Source organism: Nelumbo nucifera, chromosome 1, assembly GCF_055504915.1.
Source record: "Nelumbo nucifera cultivar China Antique chromosome 1, China Antique-T2T, whole genome shotgun sequence".
Taxonomy (NCBI): Eukaryota; Viridiplantae; Streptophyta; class Magnoliopsida; order Proteales; family Nelumbonaceae; genus Nelumbo; species Nelumbo nucifera.
Window position 1 is genome coordinate 162,585,245 of NC_142649.1, and position 15,583 is coordinate 162,600,827.

General features: G+C 42.6%; 1 non-coding gene across 1 annotated transcript; it reads right to left on the reverse strand.

The window, feature by feature from the left end:
- Positions 1-15,044: 15,044 nt before the first annotated feature.
- LOC148804083 (small nucleolar RNA R71) lies at positions 15,045-15,151 on the reverse strand. Its single transcript, XR_016081599.1, has one exon. It is a non-coding gene; the product is annotated as a small nucleolar RNA R71 (small nucleolar RNA).
- Between the last annotated feature and the right edge of the window lie 432 nt (positions 15,152-15,583).

The following is a 15,583-nucleotide window of genomic DNA, read 5'->3' on the forward strand; positions in this document are numbered from 1 at the left end:
AGAAATATTACCAACCCAAGAATTTTGATTTATTAAACCAACCTATTTTTCTTTCCTAATTTATTTCAAGAAAAAAAAATTAATGCCTACACTGCTGGTGATACTGAAGAACCAATTAAACTTTTTGTCCGCTATGCAACTTCGGAGGAAATTTAAAAGCGACCTGGACTATTAAAAGGGAAACAACAACCCCTTAAGGTTGCGATTGGAATCGGTGTAAAAGTGCATTGATGACGTTTTACATTGAAGTGTGAGGAAGTGACTGTTAAACATTGAAATGCATGATAAGAATGTTAGACAGTTTTGTATGCCCTTAGCTTCAATCCGATTTGATATACTTTTGACATTTAGTGTAAATAAATAAAGTACATGTTTGATTCATGTTGTTTGGTATAATTCTGTATAAGACCCTAAAACTGGACACTTATAGAGACTCGTGTTAGTTTTAAATGTTCACAGCCATTGGATAAGTCTGGGAAGATTTATCCTGCCAAGGCTGATACTGGTGTGCCACCAAGTGTTGGGATGGCCTGTCTCGGCCACCAGGGTAAGACCCAAGGCACATGCAGTATGAGATTACTTGAATCCTTGAACCAGACCAGATTTCCAGTGTTGCCCTGGATCTTGGAGACAGATGGGAAAAACTGGAAAGTTACACCTGACCCCTAGACTCGATTATGACACTTCACTTGGTGTCGGATCGGGCTGTCTTTGATATGCCAATCAGTGAGATCCTTAGCGGGGATCAAGACCTGGGTATGTTGGGACAGTTTGAGAATTCATCTGAGTTGGTGATCATAGTGACAGGATCAGCCCCTTTGTCGGACAAAGGTAATGATCGGGAATGCACTCTCTCTGATGGAAACCAAACAGCCGGCAGTTGATTTCAATCGTTGGAATTTTGTTTTGCAAAATTAAAATATATATATATATATATATATATATATATATATATATATATGTACAGTTTCAAAATGTTTGCAAATGGTTTTAATTCCCGGGATCCATGTGAGTAGAGAGTGCGGCACTGTTCCTTGTAGCCGAGGGAGAGGTCCTCTCTTGTCGGGCAGTGCTTGATCATTAAGGGTTGAGAAGTTAAGTGTAAGACCATTTAGGTAGTACCTGATGGGCTAATCTTGCACCTGCCCACAGTCCCTAGGTTTTTATTAGATGGCTTGGCCCAAGGACCACTTAGTGTAAGTGTTGGGCCCATAGGGTCCATGTGATGGGCTCAGGGGTTTATTGAGCTTTGCAGTGAATTCGGCTGGGCCTTGTAATAAAGGCTGGGCCAAACCCATGTGGCTGGTGTGTAGATCATTGCTTGGGTCCCACGCCATACAAAGAAGCCCAACTGGGCAGCAGATTGGAAACTAGTTATGCACTGAACATTTAATGGGCCAAAAGCCCATCTCGAGCTGGGCTGATATGATCATCCATCTATGGGGCGGATCTGAGATTAATGTTAGCAAAAGGATAGGGCCTTTTAACCTTATCCACTCTGGGTGACCAAATTCAAATCAGATTTGAATCTGGTAACCTCATGATAAAATCAGAAGTAAGCTAACTTAATCTGCAGATAGGATTAAGATCATCCCTTATCCAAATACTGATTTGGATTGGGATAACTCCTAATTAGGGGTTTCTTAATCAAGAAGAAAGGAGGAGAAACCCTAAGAGAAAAATCATTAGATTTCAAACCAAGGGTGAAAAGCGAAAAAAGCATCCTACGAATTGAGATCAGATCTCATTCATACTCCAGAGAAGAGAAGCAATTCAGCCATCTTCATCCCAAGAGTTCTCCTCCAGTCACCGCCTTTCCTTCTGGCAAGATTTGATCTTTGTAGTAGAAAGAAATCAAGAAATTAATTCTTGACATCAGTCTTTTAGAAAAGACTAAAAAATATTCGGTGCTCAAAGTTTCTAGAGGATTGTTGTGAAGGATCCAGTGTGTTGGATGCACTCTGCTGGTTCCGTTCCACAAACAACTGTGTCATCTTCAGCAGGAGCGGATCTTGGTGTCTTCTTTGGGTGTGAACACCAACTTTGGGAGATACTGTTTCTCTGGATCAGGTACAACTCCTCCCTTTTCTTTTTGGTTCAGATCTGGTTCGATTGTGGTTCAAGTAGGATCCTTGAATATTGTATTCTAAATTTAGGGAATATGATTCCCATTTGGAAGAAGGTAGGAAAATTTTTGAAATTCGCCCACCCATTTCGCAACCTTCATGGCGTCCATTAGATGGATCCTACCATTCTTTCAGTGGTATCAGAGCCACAGGTTCGAATCTTGAACCAAAAGAAAATCAGATCTGAACCTGTGTAGATAGACAGAAGATGTTCTGCCAAGATTTGCGCAGATTGTTTTCTTTATTTCAAGAAATTGTTTCTTGTTAAGGGCGATTGATCTGAAATTAATTTCTGTTAAATCCAAAATTTATTTAGAACTGTTCTTTATTTATTTTGATTTAATGGACTGTTCGAACCTGGAGATCGCAGTGCAGATTTGGCACAGATGGTCTACGCACCCTTTTTCATTTATTTTATTCAATTCGGTCTGTAAATAATTTTTTTTCTAGACTGAATGTATAGGATTCGACCAAGAATCTAATTGATTAATAGAAATAGGATTTCTGTTATTTTTTTTTATTTTCTTAATTGAAGAAGAAGGAAGAGGAAGGCGGCGCTGGAGATTTGCAGATGGAGAAATCACTTTCTGCGATTTGCAGTTTGTGAAATTGCAACCCTAGTGATTAACCTCTGTTTTGCAGGTGGTGCAAACAGTCCATACTTGATTTGTGATTGTTTAAAATCGAAATGATTAATTTCAAATCTTTCATGAATTAACTCTTAATTGAAAATCAGTTTCGGACAATTTCGGACTAGATTGGACCAAAACTATTTGGACCGAATCTAGGGATCGAAGGGGACTGTTTTCAGTCCAATTTTTCTCCCTCTTGCAGTTCCAAATCTGATGTTCAATTATAGGGATTAATTCGGCCCACCTGTAAAGCCCAGTTTTAAAAGGTTAAAATTGCAAAAGCCCACTCTTGTGAGAAAAACTGTATGGACCGAATTGCTATCTGCGATTCAGCCCATACACCTAGTAGACATTAATTGTTAATGTTATGTTTTTAAATGGGCTGTTTAATGGGCTTTACAGCAGTTAATTGATTGGATCAATTCTTCCTTTACATGTGATGTTTGGATGTTTGATGTGCTGCGACCATGGGCCATAAGCACTTGGCCCATGATGACTCGTTAGTGGCTCTTACGCACACCATGGCTGAATGCACATCATTGCCATGGTGTCTCAGAAGGTCATTGGATGACCCCTCCTTACTTGGTGGGCCCCACTACCCAGAAAAGGGATGCGTGCGGAAACCCTAGCCGATTAAGGCCCACCAGAAATCTGACTTTTTAAAAGTCAGTGGGAGTCACTCTGGTTTGACCTAAATTAGAACTAGGGCGTAATTTAATTCCCTCCAGCAAATATGAGTGCATGTGATAGGGAGATCCATATGATGGACTCTCTAAAGGCCTTCCATCATTAGCACAATGATGGGTCATTCAGTAATGAGGAAACACACCATAAAATTGGGCTATCCATTTGCTGTTGGATCTGTCAGAGTGTTTCATAAGATGATAGGGGCGTCATAGACCGATGTGGGAGGGGCTTCACCAAAAAATGGGAACTCTCTCACGGTACCTTGGCGTAACCTGAATATGATGGGTGAGCACTCACTGGACAGAAAGGTTTACCTGAGAACGGCTCTGAACCTTGTCTGACAGAGGCTAAAGGGAAACTCATTCGATGAGTGGATATGATCCGTCACAGAAAGGTGGTGGGGTTATGCAGCTGAAACAGTTGGATTCACGCACCCCATGTGATTTCCCACATTTCCAGAGACATTTTGTTGTCTCCGTCACTGAGTAAGGAGGGAAATCTCAGAGATGAACAAATGGAAATGGAACATAGATTAAAAACCATATCTATGTAGGTAACAAGAATCAAACTAAGGTTGTGGACTAACATCCTTGCTGTTTTATTAGAAAATGGCAAACGGTCAATTTGCAATGCTTCTAGATGATAACAAGCTTAAGGGCCCAAACTATGCCGACTGGAACAGAAATCTTATGCTGGTCCTAACTTCTAAAAAGTTAGATAAGGTGGTGAAAAATCCGGCCCCGGAGCGTCCGGGTGATTGGGCTTCTGAGGCCCGTAGGAGGGACTACCAAGATTGGGAGGATAAGAACTCCCTAGCCCGCTGCTTTGTCATTGCCTCACTAGACAACTCAATACAGAGGCAGTTCGATCAGATCGAACTAGCCAATGGCATATTGGACAGTCTAAAGAAAATGTATGAAGAGCAGAAACGTTCTACTCGACAGAAGGTCCGGAAACTGTTCATGACCGCGCAAATGTCCAAAGGGCAGAAAGTTTGTGACCATTGTCTTCGGATGATGGGTTACATTAACGAACTCGAAGCTCTTGGATCCGGGCTAGATCTTGGCACGCAAGTGGATGCCATCCTGAATTCTTTGCCCTCTTCCTTCAATGCGTTCGCAATGAACTACAACATGAACAAGCTGAATGTCAGCGTCCAGGAACTCAGCAATATGTTGCAGAGGGCTGGGGATCTACTAAAGAAGGATGAGCATGTGGTTATGCTTGCTGAAGCTAACAGATCGGGCAAGAAAAAGAGAAAGGCAAAGAAGCCCCAGAAGAAAGCTGCCAAGCCTAAGAAGCAGAAGAAGAAGAAGGCATCGGATGTCTGTCACTTCTGCAAGCAGACCGGCCATTGGAAAAGGAACTGTCCTGCTACACCACAACTTAACGGTGTTTCAGAGAGGAGGAATAGGACCTTATTAGATATGGTCCGGTCGCTTCTCATACACTCAGAGTTACCCACATCCTTTTGGGGTTACGCATTAGAGACTGTGATTTACGTGCTGAATCGGGTTCCAACCAAATCGGTTCCGAATACTCCATATGAACTTTGGACCGGAAAAAAACCAAGTGTCAGACACTTGAAGATTTGGGGTTGTCCAGCACACGTTAAAAGAACGAGTGCAGACAAGTTGGAATCTAAGACCAGCCGTTGCCTATTTGTAGGCTACCCAAAAGGCTCTGTAGGTTACCTTTTCTATGACCCAAGTGAGCAGAAAGTGTTCTGTAGTCGAAATGCGCAATTCTTGGAAACCGACTATATCCTGGACTCCCATCGTCAGGAAGTTGTTCTTGATGAGGAGAGCTCAGGAGCAGTGGGAGATGTCCCACAAGTTCCGGGTAGTGACCAACTTAGAAGATCCACTCGGGCATCCAGGCCACCAGTCCGTTATGGTTATGACTAGGATAGTTACCTGGTGGAAACCTTGACTAGTGAGGAGGATCCCGTGACTTACGCGGAAGCTATGTTGGACATAGATTCCCAGAAGTGGGTGGAGGCCATGAGGGCAGAGATGGACTCAATGGAGACCAATGGAGTCTGGACTCTAGTAGATCTGCCCTCCGGGGAAAAGGCAATCGGTTGCAAATGGATTTACAAGAGGAAGAAGGGCCCCGATGGTAAAGTTGAGACCTTCAAGGCTCGTCTGGTGGCGAAAGGGTACACTCAGAAAGAGGGCATCGATTATGAGGAAACTTTTTCGCCTATGGCCATGCTTAAATCCATTAGGATCCCGCTAGCTGTAGTAGCATACCATGATTATGAGATTTGGCAGATGGATGTCAAAACTGCATTCCTGAATGGAGATCTTACTGAAGATATCTATATGCAGCAGCCGCAAGGCTTCATTGCTGCAGGTCAGGAAAACATGGTATGTAAACTTAACAGATCCATTTATGGGCTTAAGCAAGCTTCTAGAAGTTGGAACATCCGTTTTAACTCTGCTGTCAAATCGTTTGACTTCGAGCAGAACCCGGATGAACCCTGTGTCTACAGGAAGTACAGTGGGGATAAGGTTACCTTCTTGGTTCGGTATGTAGATGACATTCTACTCATTGGGAATGATGTGGGAATGTTAACTACGGTGAAAGTATGGCTTTCGCAGCAATTCTCCATGAAAGATCTTGGAGAAGCCTCCTATATACTGGGTCTTCGACTCTATAGAGATAGATCGAAGCGGATAATAGGATTATCCCAATCTGCTTACATTGACAAAATAGTCAAAAGATACAGCATGGAAAACTCCAAGAAAGGAAATGTTCCTTTCAGGCACGGAGTCACTCTCTCCAAGAAGATGTCTCCCAAGACTTCTAAGGAGATTGATGGCATGAAAGACGTTCCTTATGCCTCAGCCGTAGGGAGCATCATGTATGCCATGCTGTGCACTCGTCCTGACATAGCTCAGGCAGTGAGTGTAGTAAGTAGATTTCAGGCCAACCCAGGGCAGGAGCATTGGAATGCTGTGAAAAACATACTTAAGTACCTTCGAAGGACAAAAGAGTTTTGTCTGGTGTTCGACGGTAGCTCACTACAGATCCAGGGGTTTACAGATGCCGATTTCCAGTCAGACCCAGATGATAGAAAGTCTACATCTGGATATGTTTTCACGATAGGATCGTGTGCTGTTTGCTGGAAAAGCAGCAAATAGGGTCCACTACAGACTCCACGACCGAGGCCGAATACATTGCCGCAAGTGAGGCTGCCAAAGAAGCTGTGTGGATGAAGAAGTTCGTTCACGAGTTGGGAGTTGTTCCGTCCAGCACATCACCCATCCCATTGTTGTGTGACAACAATGGAGCCATTGCTCAGGCTAAGGAGCCACGAGCCCACTCGAAGTCGAAGCACATCGAGAGGAAGTACCACGTACTGCGGGAGATTGTTGGTAGAGGGGATGTCCTGATTCAAAAGGTAGCGTCAGCGGAAAATGTAGCAGACCCATTGACAAAGCCACTATCACAGAAAGTGTTTGAGAAACACGTGGAAAGCGTGGGACTCCGGCTAGTACCTGATTGGACCTAAGTGCAAGTGGAAGCTGTTAGACAGTTTTGTTTGCCCTTAGCTTCAATCAGAATGGTGTACTTTATGAGTTTATTGTAAATGAATAAGGATACATATTTGATTCATGTTCCCTTGGTATGTTTCTGTGTAATACCCTTAAACTGGACACTTAATGAGACTCGTGTTAGTTTAGAATGTTCACAGCCAGTGGGTCGGTCTGGGGAGACCTATCCTGACAAGGCTGACACTGTGGTGCCACCAAGTCGGTTGGGGTGGCCTGTCTCAGCTGCCAGGGTGAGACCCTAGGCACATACAGTGTATGATTAATTGAATCTTTGAACCGGACCAGATTTCCAGTATTGCCCTGGACCTTGGAGATTGATGGGCAAAACTGGAAAGTTACACCCGACCCCTAGACTCGATTATGATACTACACTAGGTGTCGGATTGGGCTGTCTTTGATGTACCAATCAGTGAGATCCTTAGCGGGGGTCAAAACCTGGGTATGTTGGGACAGTCTGAGAATTCATCTGAGTGGGTGATCATAGTGACAGGATCAGCCCCTTTGTCGAGCAAAGGTAATGATCGGGGATGCACTCTCACCGATGGAAACCAAGACTGCCGGCAGCCGATTTCAACCGTTGAGATTTGTTTTGCAAAATATATTTTATATAAGATATAAAAGTATATATATATCGTTTCTAAATTGTTTGCAAGAAGGTTTTAATTCCCGGGATCCATATAAGTGGAGAGTGCAACACTGTTCCTTGCAGCCGAGGGAGAGGTCCTCTCTTGTCGGGCAGTGTATGATCATTATGGGCTGAGAGGTTAAGTGTAAGACCATTCAGGTTAATACCTGATGGGCTAATCTTGCATCTGCCCACAGTCCCTGGGTGTTACAAGGTGGCTTGGCCCAGGGACCTCTTAGGGTAAGTGTTGGGCCCGTAGAGCCCATTTGATGGGTTTCAGGGGGTGCATTGTCTTTAACAGTGTATTCGGCCAGGCCTTGTAACAAAGGCTGGGCTGAACCCATGTGGCTGATGTGTAGATCAATGCTTGGGTCCCACGCCATACAAGGAAGCCCAACTGGGCAGCAGTTAAGAGGGTTAAGTGAGCACATAAGCTTAATGGGCTTAAAGCCCATTTCGAACTAGGCTGCTTATTTAGTTAATATAGGGGTGAAATCTGAAGTGGATCAGCTAATAGGATTGGGCTTAGACCCTATCCACTTAGAGAGTCCAAGATCTAAATAAGATTTAGATCTGGAAACCTCCTAATCAGATTAGGAGATGGCTGATCTGATCTCCAGACAAGATAAGGATTATCCCTTATCACTTAAAGGGACTTCTAAACCAAATATGATTTGGATTAGCAACTCCTAATATGATTAGGAGCTGATCCCTTTAAGACTATAAAGGAAGAAGGGGGCGGCAGCCTTTAGAGACACAATACACACAGATCATCAGGTTTCTTTGGTGCTGAAATCTAGAAGAGAGAATTCTGCTCCCTACAAATACTCTCTTGCCGCCTCCCTGTTCTTGCCGCCCTGCTTTCCAGTTCGATCTCCACTGGTGGGAGAAGTCAAGATTGGATCTTGACATCAGTCCTTTGAGAAAGGATTGAAAGGAAGCTGTGCTCACGTGCCATCTTGCTGATTCTCGCGAAGGACAGAGTTGTTGGAGAAGAACACTGTTTTTGGTTCAGATCTGGCTTAGTTTATGGTAGATCAATGCTTGGGTCCCACGCCATACAAGGAAGCCCAACTGGGCAGCAGTTAAGAGGGTTAAGTGAGCACATAAGCTTAATGGGCCTAAAGCCCATTTCGAACTGGGTTGCTTATTTAGTTAATATAGGGGCGAAATCTGAAGTGGATCAGCTAATAGGATTGGGCTTAGACCCTATCCACTTAGAGAGTCCAAGATATAAATAAGATTTAGATCTGGAAACCTCCTAATCAGATTAGGAGATGGCTGATCTGATCTCCAGATAAGATAAGGATTATCCCTTATCACTTAAAGGGACTTCTAAACCAAATATGATTTGGATTAGCAACTCCTAATCTGATTAGGAGCTGATCCCTTTAAGACTATAAAGGAAGAAGGGGGCGGCAGCCTTTAGAGACACAATACACACAGATCATCAGGTTTCTTTGGTGCTGAAATCTAGAAGAGAGAATTCTGCTCCCTGCAAATACTCTCTTGCCGCCTCCCTGTTCTTGCCGCCCTGCTTTCCAGTTCGATCTCCACTGGTGGGTGAAGTCAAGATTGGATCTTGACATCAGTCCTTTGAGAAAGGATTGAAAGGAAGCTGTGCTCACGTGCCATCTTGCTGATTCTTGCGAAGGACAGAGTTGTTGGAGAAGAACACTGCTGATTCTGCTCCACCTGCACTGCGCCATCTTCAGTAGGAGCAGTCTTTGGATCCTTCCTTGGGCGTGAACACCTTCGTTGGGAGATATTACTTCTCCGTATCAGGTATAATCCTTCCCACTTCTTTTTGGTTCAGATCTGGCTCAGTTTATGGTTCAGAATTGATCCTTGAAAATATGATTTTCTAAATGGGGAATACGATTCCCAGTTGAAGGGAGAGAAAAATTTTTGAAATTCGCCCCTTATTCCGCAATCTTTTGGGCGTCCATAGGATGGATCTCTCATCCCATCATGAGACACAAGTCTGAATCCTTTGAAAAGTTCAAGGAGTTCAGACACGAAGTCGAGAAACAGTTAGGGAGAGAAATTAAGGCGCTTCGATCGGATCGAGGTGGCGAGTATCTCTCTGACGAATTCAGGGACTACTTAAAGGTCAACGGGATAGTGTCACAACTAGCTCCTCCTGCTACACCTCAACTCAATGGTGTTTCAGAGAGGAGGAATAGGACCTTGTTGGACATGGTCCGGTCACTTCTCGTACGCTCAGAGTTACCCACATTCTTTTGGGGATACGCATTAGAGACTGCTATCTACATGCTGAATCGGGTTCCAACCAAATCAGTTCCGAAAACTCCATTTGAACTATGGACTGGAAGGAAGCCAAGTGTAAGACACTTGAAGATTTGGGGTTGTCCTGCATACATTAAAAGAACAAGTGCGGACAAGTTGGAGTCCAAAACCAGCCGTTGCCTATTTATAGGCTACCCAAAAGATTCAGTGGGTTATCTATTCTATGACCCAAGTGAGCAGAAAGTGTTCTGCAGTCGAAACGCCCAATTCTTAGAAACCGAATACATCCTAGACACCCATCGTCAAGAAATAGTTCTTGATGAGGAGAGCTCAGGAGTAGTGGGAGATGTCCTACAAGTTCCAGGTAGTAACCAACCTAGAAGATCCACTGGGGTATCCAGGCCACCAGTCTGATATGGTTATGACCAGGATAGTTACCTGGTGGAAGCCTTGACTAGTGAGGAGGATCCCGTAACTTATGCGGAAGCTATGTTAGACATAGATTCCTAGAAGTGGGTGGAGGCCATGAGTGCTGAGATGGACTCGATGGAGACCAATGGAGTTTGGACTCTAGTAGATCCGCCCTCCGGGGTGAAAGCAATTGGTTGCAATGGATCTACAAGAGAAGAAGGGCCCCGATGGTAGGATTGAGACCTACAAAGCTCTTTTGGTGGCGAAAGGGTATACTCAGAAAGAAGGCATCGATTATGAGGGAACTTTTTCGCCCGTGGCCATGCTTAAATCCATTAGGATACTGCTAGCTGTAGCAGTGTACCATGACTACGAGATTTGGCAAATGGATGTCAAAACCGCGTTACTGAATGGAGATCTTGGTGAAGATATCTACATGCAGCAGCCGCAAGGCTTCATTGCTGCTGGTCATGAACACATGGTATGTAAACTTAATAGATCCATATATGAACTTAAGTAGGTTTCTAGGAATTGGAACATCCGCTTTGATTCAGCTGTCAAAATGTTTGACTTTGAACAGAATTCGGATGAACCCTGTGTTTACAGGAAGTCTAGTGGGGATAAGATCACCTTTTTAGTGTTGTATGTGGACGATATCCTACTCATTGGGAATGATGTAAGAATGTTGACTTCACTCAAGGTATGGCTATAACATCAGTTCTCCATGAAAGATCTTGGAGAAACTTCATACATATTGGGTCTTCGACTCTATAGAGATAGATTGAAGTGAATAATTGGATTATCCCAGGTTGCTTACATTGACAAAATTGTCAAAAGATACAGCATGGAGAACTCCAAGAAAGGAAACGTTCCTTTCAGGCATGGAGTCACTATTTCCAAGAAGATGTCTCCAAAGACTTCTGAGGAGATTGAGGGCATGAGAGATATTCCCTATACCTCAGCCATAGGGAGCATCATGTATGCCATGCTGTGCACTCGCCCGGACATTGCTCAGGCGGTGAGTGTGGTAAGCAGATTCCAGGCCAACCCAGGGCAGGAGCATTGGACTGCTGTGAAGAACATACTCAAATACCATCGAAGGACAAAAGAGTTTTGTCTAGTATTCGAGGGTGGTTCACTACAAGTTCTAGGGTATACTGATGCCGATTTCCAGTCGGATCCAGATGATAGAAAGTCTACATCTGGATATGTTTTCACGATAGGATCGTGTGCTGTTTGCTAGAAAAGCAGCAAACAGGGGTCCACTACAGATTCCACAACCGAGGCCGAGTACATTGCCGCAAATTAAGCTGCCAAGGAAGCCGTGTGGATGAAGAAATTCATACACGAATTGGGAGTGATTCCGTCCAGCACATCACCCATCCCGTTGTTGTGTGACAACAATGGAGCGATCGCCCAGGCTAAAGAGCCTCGGGCCCACTCGAGGTCAAAGCACATCGACAGGAAGTACCACGTACTACGGGAGATCGTTGGTAGAGGGGACGTCCTAATTCAAAAGGTAGCATCAGCGGATAATGTGGCAGACCCATTGACTAAGCCACTGACACAGAAGGTATTTGAGAAACACATGGAAAGTATGGGACTCCGGCTTGTACCAGATTGGACCTAAGTGCAAGTGGGAGTGGAAGTGGGAGCTGTTAGACAGTTTTGTATGCCCTTAGCTTCAATCCAATTTGATGTACTTTTGACATTTAGTGTAAATAAATAAAGTGCATGTTTGATTCATGTTGTTTGGTATAATTCTGTGTAAGACCCTAAAATTGGACACTTATTGAGACTCGTGTTAGTTTTAAATGTTCACAGCCATTGGATAACTCTGGGGAGATTTATCCTGCCAAGGCTGATACTGGTGTGCCACCAAGTGATGGGATGGCCAGTCTCAGCCACTAGGGTAAGACCCAAGGCACTTGCAGTATGGGATTACTCGAATCCTTGAACCGGATCAGATTTCCAGTGTTGCCCTGGACCTTGGAGACAGATGGGCAAAACTGGAAAGTTACACCTGACCCCTAGACTCGATTATGACACTTCACTTGGTGTCGGATCAGACTGTTTTTGATATGCCAATCAGTGAGATCCTTAGCGGGAATCAAAACTTAGGTATGTTGGGACAGTCTGAGAATTCATCTGAGTGGGTGATTACAATGACAGGATTAGCCCCTTTGTCGGACAAAGGTAATGATCGGGAATGCACTCTCTCTGATGGAAACCAAACTGCCAGCATTTGATTACAATCGTTGGAATTTTATTTTGCAAAATTAAAATATATATATGTATATGTACAGTTTCAAAATGTTTGCAAATGGTTTTAATTCCCGGGATCCATGTGAGTAGAGAGTGCAGCACTGTTCTTTGCAGCCGAGGGAGAGGTCCTCTCTTGTTGGGTCGTGCTTGATCATTAAGGGTTGAGAAGTTAAGTGTAAGACCATTTAGAATAGTACCTGATGGGCTAATCTTGCACCTGCCCACAGTCCCAGGGATTTTATAAGATGGCTTGGCCCAGGGACTGATGAGAGTAGAATTTATCATATTTTTATCCCCAATTATTCTGTCTTTTATACTAAATTAGCATCTAATTGGACGCATATCTCTTGTATTTTGGTCCAGGGTATGAAAGAAGGCATCAAGAGCAAAGGAAGACAAATCGGATGATTTTTCACAGTTTCAACATCGTTAAGTGATTTGGGCCTATCTCGTGTCTCCGAACTCCGAATGAGCGGATTCAAGATCCACTGGAAAGATAAGAGAAAAAGACACAACTTTCATGTTTTGGGCTTTCACACATTCGGCCTGAATCGAAGTCAATTCCGGGCCTGAAGTCGCGGAAAATTCACAGGAAGGCCCAATCTGCAGCTGAAGCCTAACTCGCAGAAAAGCCTGGCTGAAGCCCAATTCGTAGAGGAGGTCTATTACGAATCCAAGAACAAGAAACCAAGAAGAATCCTTTTAGATTTAAATTCTTGATGTAATCTTAGAGTGATAAAAGGATTGAGTTCAAGAGATAAAGAGATAGAATTAGAATTAGGATAAGACTTTCTATTTCTTGTAAAGATCAACTTCAAGAGAAAGTAGGAGACCACCCCCTCCCCTTTAATCTATATAAAGGAGGGGGCGGACCATCTTTAGATCACTTGATCACTGATTCATTCAATCATTCAACTTCTGATTTGAATCAAGGAGCAAGGAGCAATCAGTCAAGAAGGGTTCAAGAAAGGTTCAAGAATTCAAGAAACTTCAAGAAGAGGAGATCTCAACACCATGGGCGAATTCAAGAGTTCTTTCTTCCCCTTTCTTTGTTTTAATTCTTCCATTATGAGCTGATTTGTTTCTTGTTAGGGCTTTGGAAAGACTAACCATGTTAATGAATATATTTTTATCTTCTTGATTTATCAAAGATTGTGATTTTCATATAGTCTATGAATTATTGTGCTTAATGCAATTAAGAGCTTGGCCACCTCTTAATTGATTTGGGTTATGTGAATGAATTGAGAGAGGAATTCACATAATTGACAGAATAATTCATAGTGTGAATTGAATGGTATATAGAGATATATATACATGATTCATCTGAATTTAATGGTTTTCTTGGACTTAATGCACTTCCATCTTGAGAGCTCTACTCGAGAGATCAAAGGGTTACCTGATGGGCGTAGGTTTAGTATATCTCGAGAGAGAATATTAAATAAATTTGTGAAAATCTCAGCTTATGGGAATAACAATTAGTCTTGGATAATTGGACCCATCAATATTCATTACATTGGTTAGGTGGACCAAAAGTTCTAGCGATTTCATCATTGCATATTCGGTTAGTAATCACCTTTGTTTCCATTTTCTCTTTGTTCCAGTTTTTATTTTCAGTAGTTCTTGTTTCCTTAAATCTAAATTTCGACTATCCAAATAATTAGGGAAGATTGTGATTCTAATACTTATTTTGTTAAATCCCCGTGGGAACGATATTACTATACTATTTGATAACTAGTGCATTTGCTAGAGTTATATATTTATAGCTATCAAGTTTTTGGCGCCGTTGCCGGGGATTTAATCCTAAAATAATATTAGAATTTGTTAACCTTGATTAATTTGGACCCTTTATTTCTATTATTTTTTTATTCTTTTTCCTTTTATTTCTTTTTATTTCTGTTATTATTTTTATTTTTATTTTTATTTGTTTGTTCGAATTTTTTTTGTTGGTTCAGATTTACTAGTGCATGACACGCACTAGACAGGAAGGGTTAGCTGAATTCGATCCAGAAATTAAAAGGACCCTTCGTTTGTTGCAAATGGCCAACAAAGGAAAATCAAGAGAAGAGGTTGTTATTTGCGAACCAGCCATAGAGATAGTAGGAGAGATGGCAGATGGAAATCGCACCCTCTTGGACTATGCTTGTCCAAACATTGATGGGGCGACATCCAGCATTTCCAGCCTACCATCCATGCCAATAATTTTGAAATAAAGCTTGCAATAATTCAAATGATCCAAACTAGTATTTAGTTTAGTGGGTTACCAAGTGATGACCCTAATGCACACATCGTTAACTTCCTTGAAATATGTGATACCTTTAAACATAATGGAGTTAGTGATGATGCTATTAGGCTAAGATTATTTCCTTTTTCATTGCGTGATAGAGCTAAAGATTGGCTCAACTCACTCCCTGCAGGAAGTATCACCACTTGGAATGATCTAACCCAAAAATTTTTGGCTAAATATTTCCCACCCTCCAAAACAGCAAAGTTAATTAATGAAATTACTACCTTTGCTCAAATTGAGAGGGAATCCTTGTATGAAGCATGGGAAAGATTCAAGGAGATGCTTAGAAAGTGTCCCCACCATGGGATACCAATTTGGCGACAAATACAAACTTTTTATAATGGTATTACCCCTCTAATCGGTCCATTATTGATGCAGCCGCAGGTGGTACAATTATGAGGAAAACTCCAGAGGAAGCATATGACTTAGTGGAGGAGATGGCATCAAACAGCTACCAGTGGAGCAATGGTCGAACCAATCAGAGGGGAGTACACCATATCGATTCCCTTGCAGCCATATTTGTGCAACTTGCTAGTCTGAATAAGAAGTTTGATGCTTTTAATATTGCAGCCATTAATACACCATCTAGCATCTCATGCAATTTATGCGGTCAAATAGGACATACTAATTCTGATTGTCAATTAAATAGTCCTTTTATTTCCCATGAGAATGCTAATTTTATCTCTCATGCTGGTAGGTCAAACTTCAACCCATAGTCCAATACATACAACCCAGGGTGG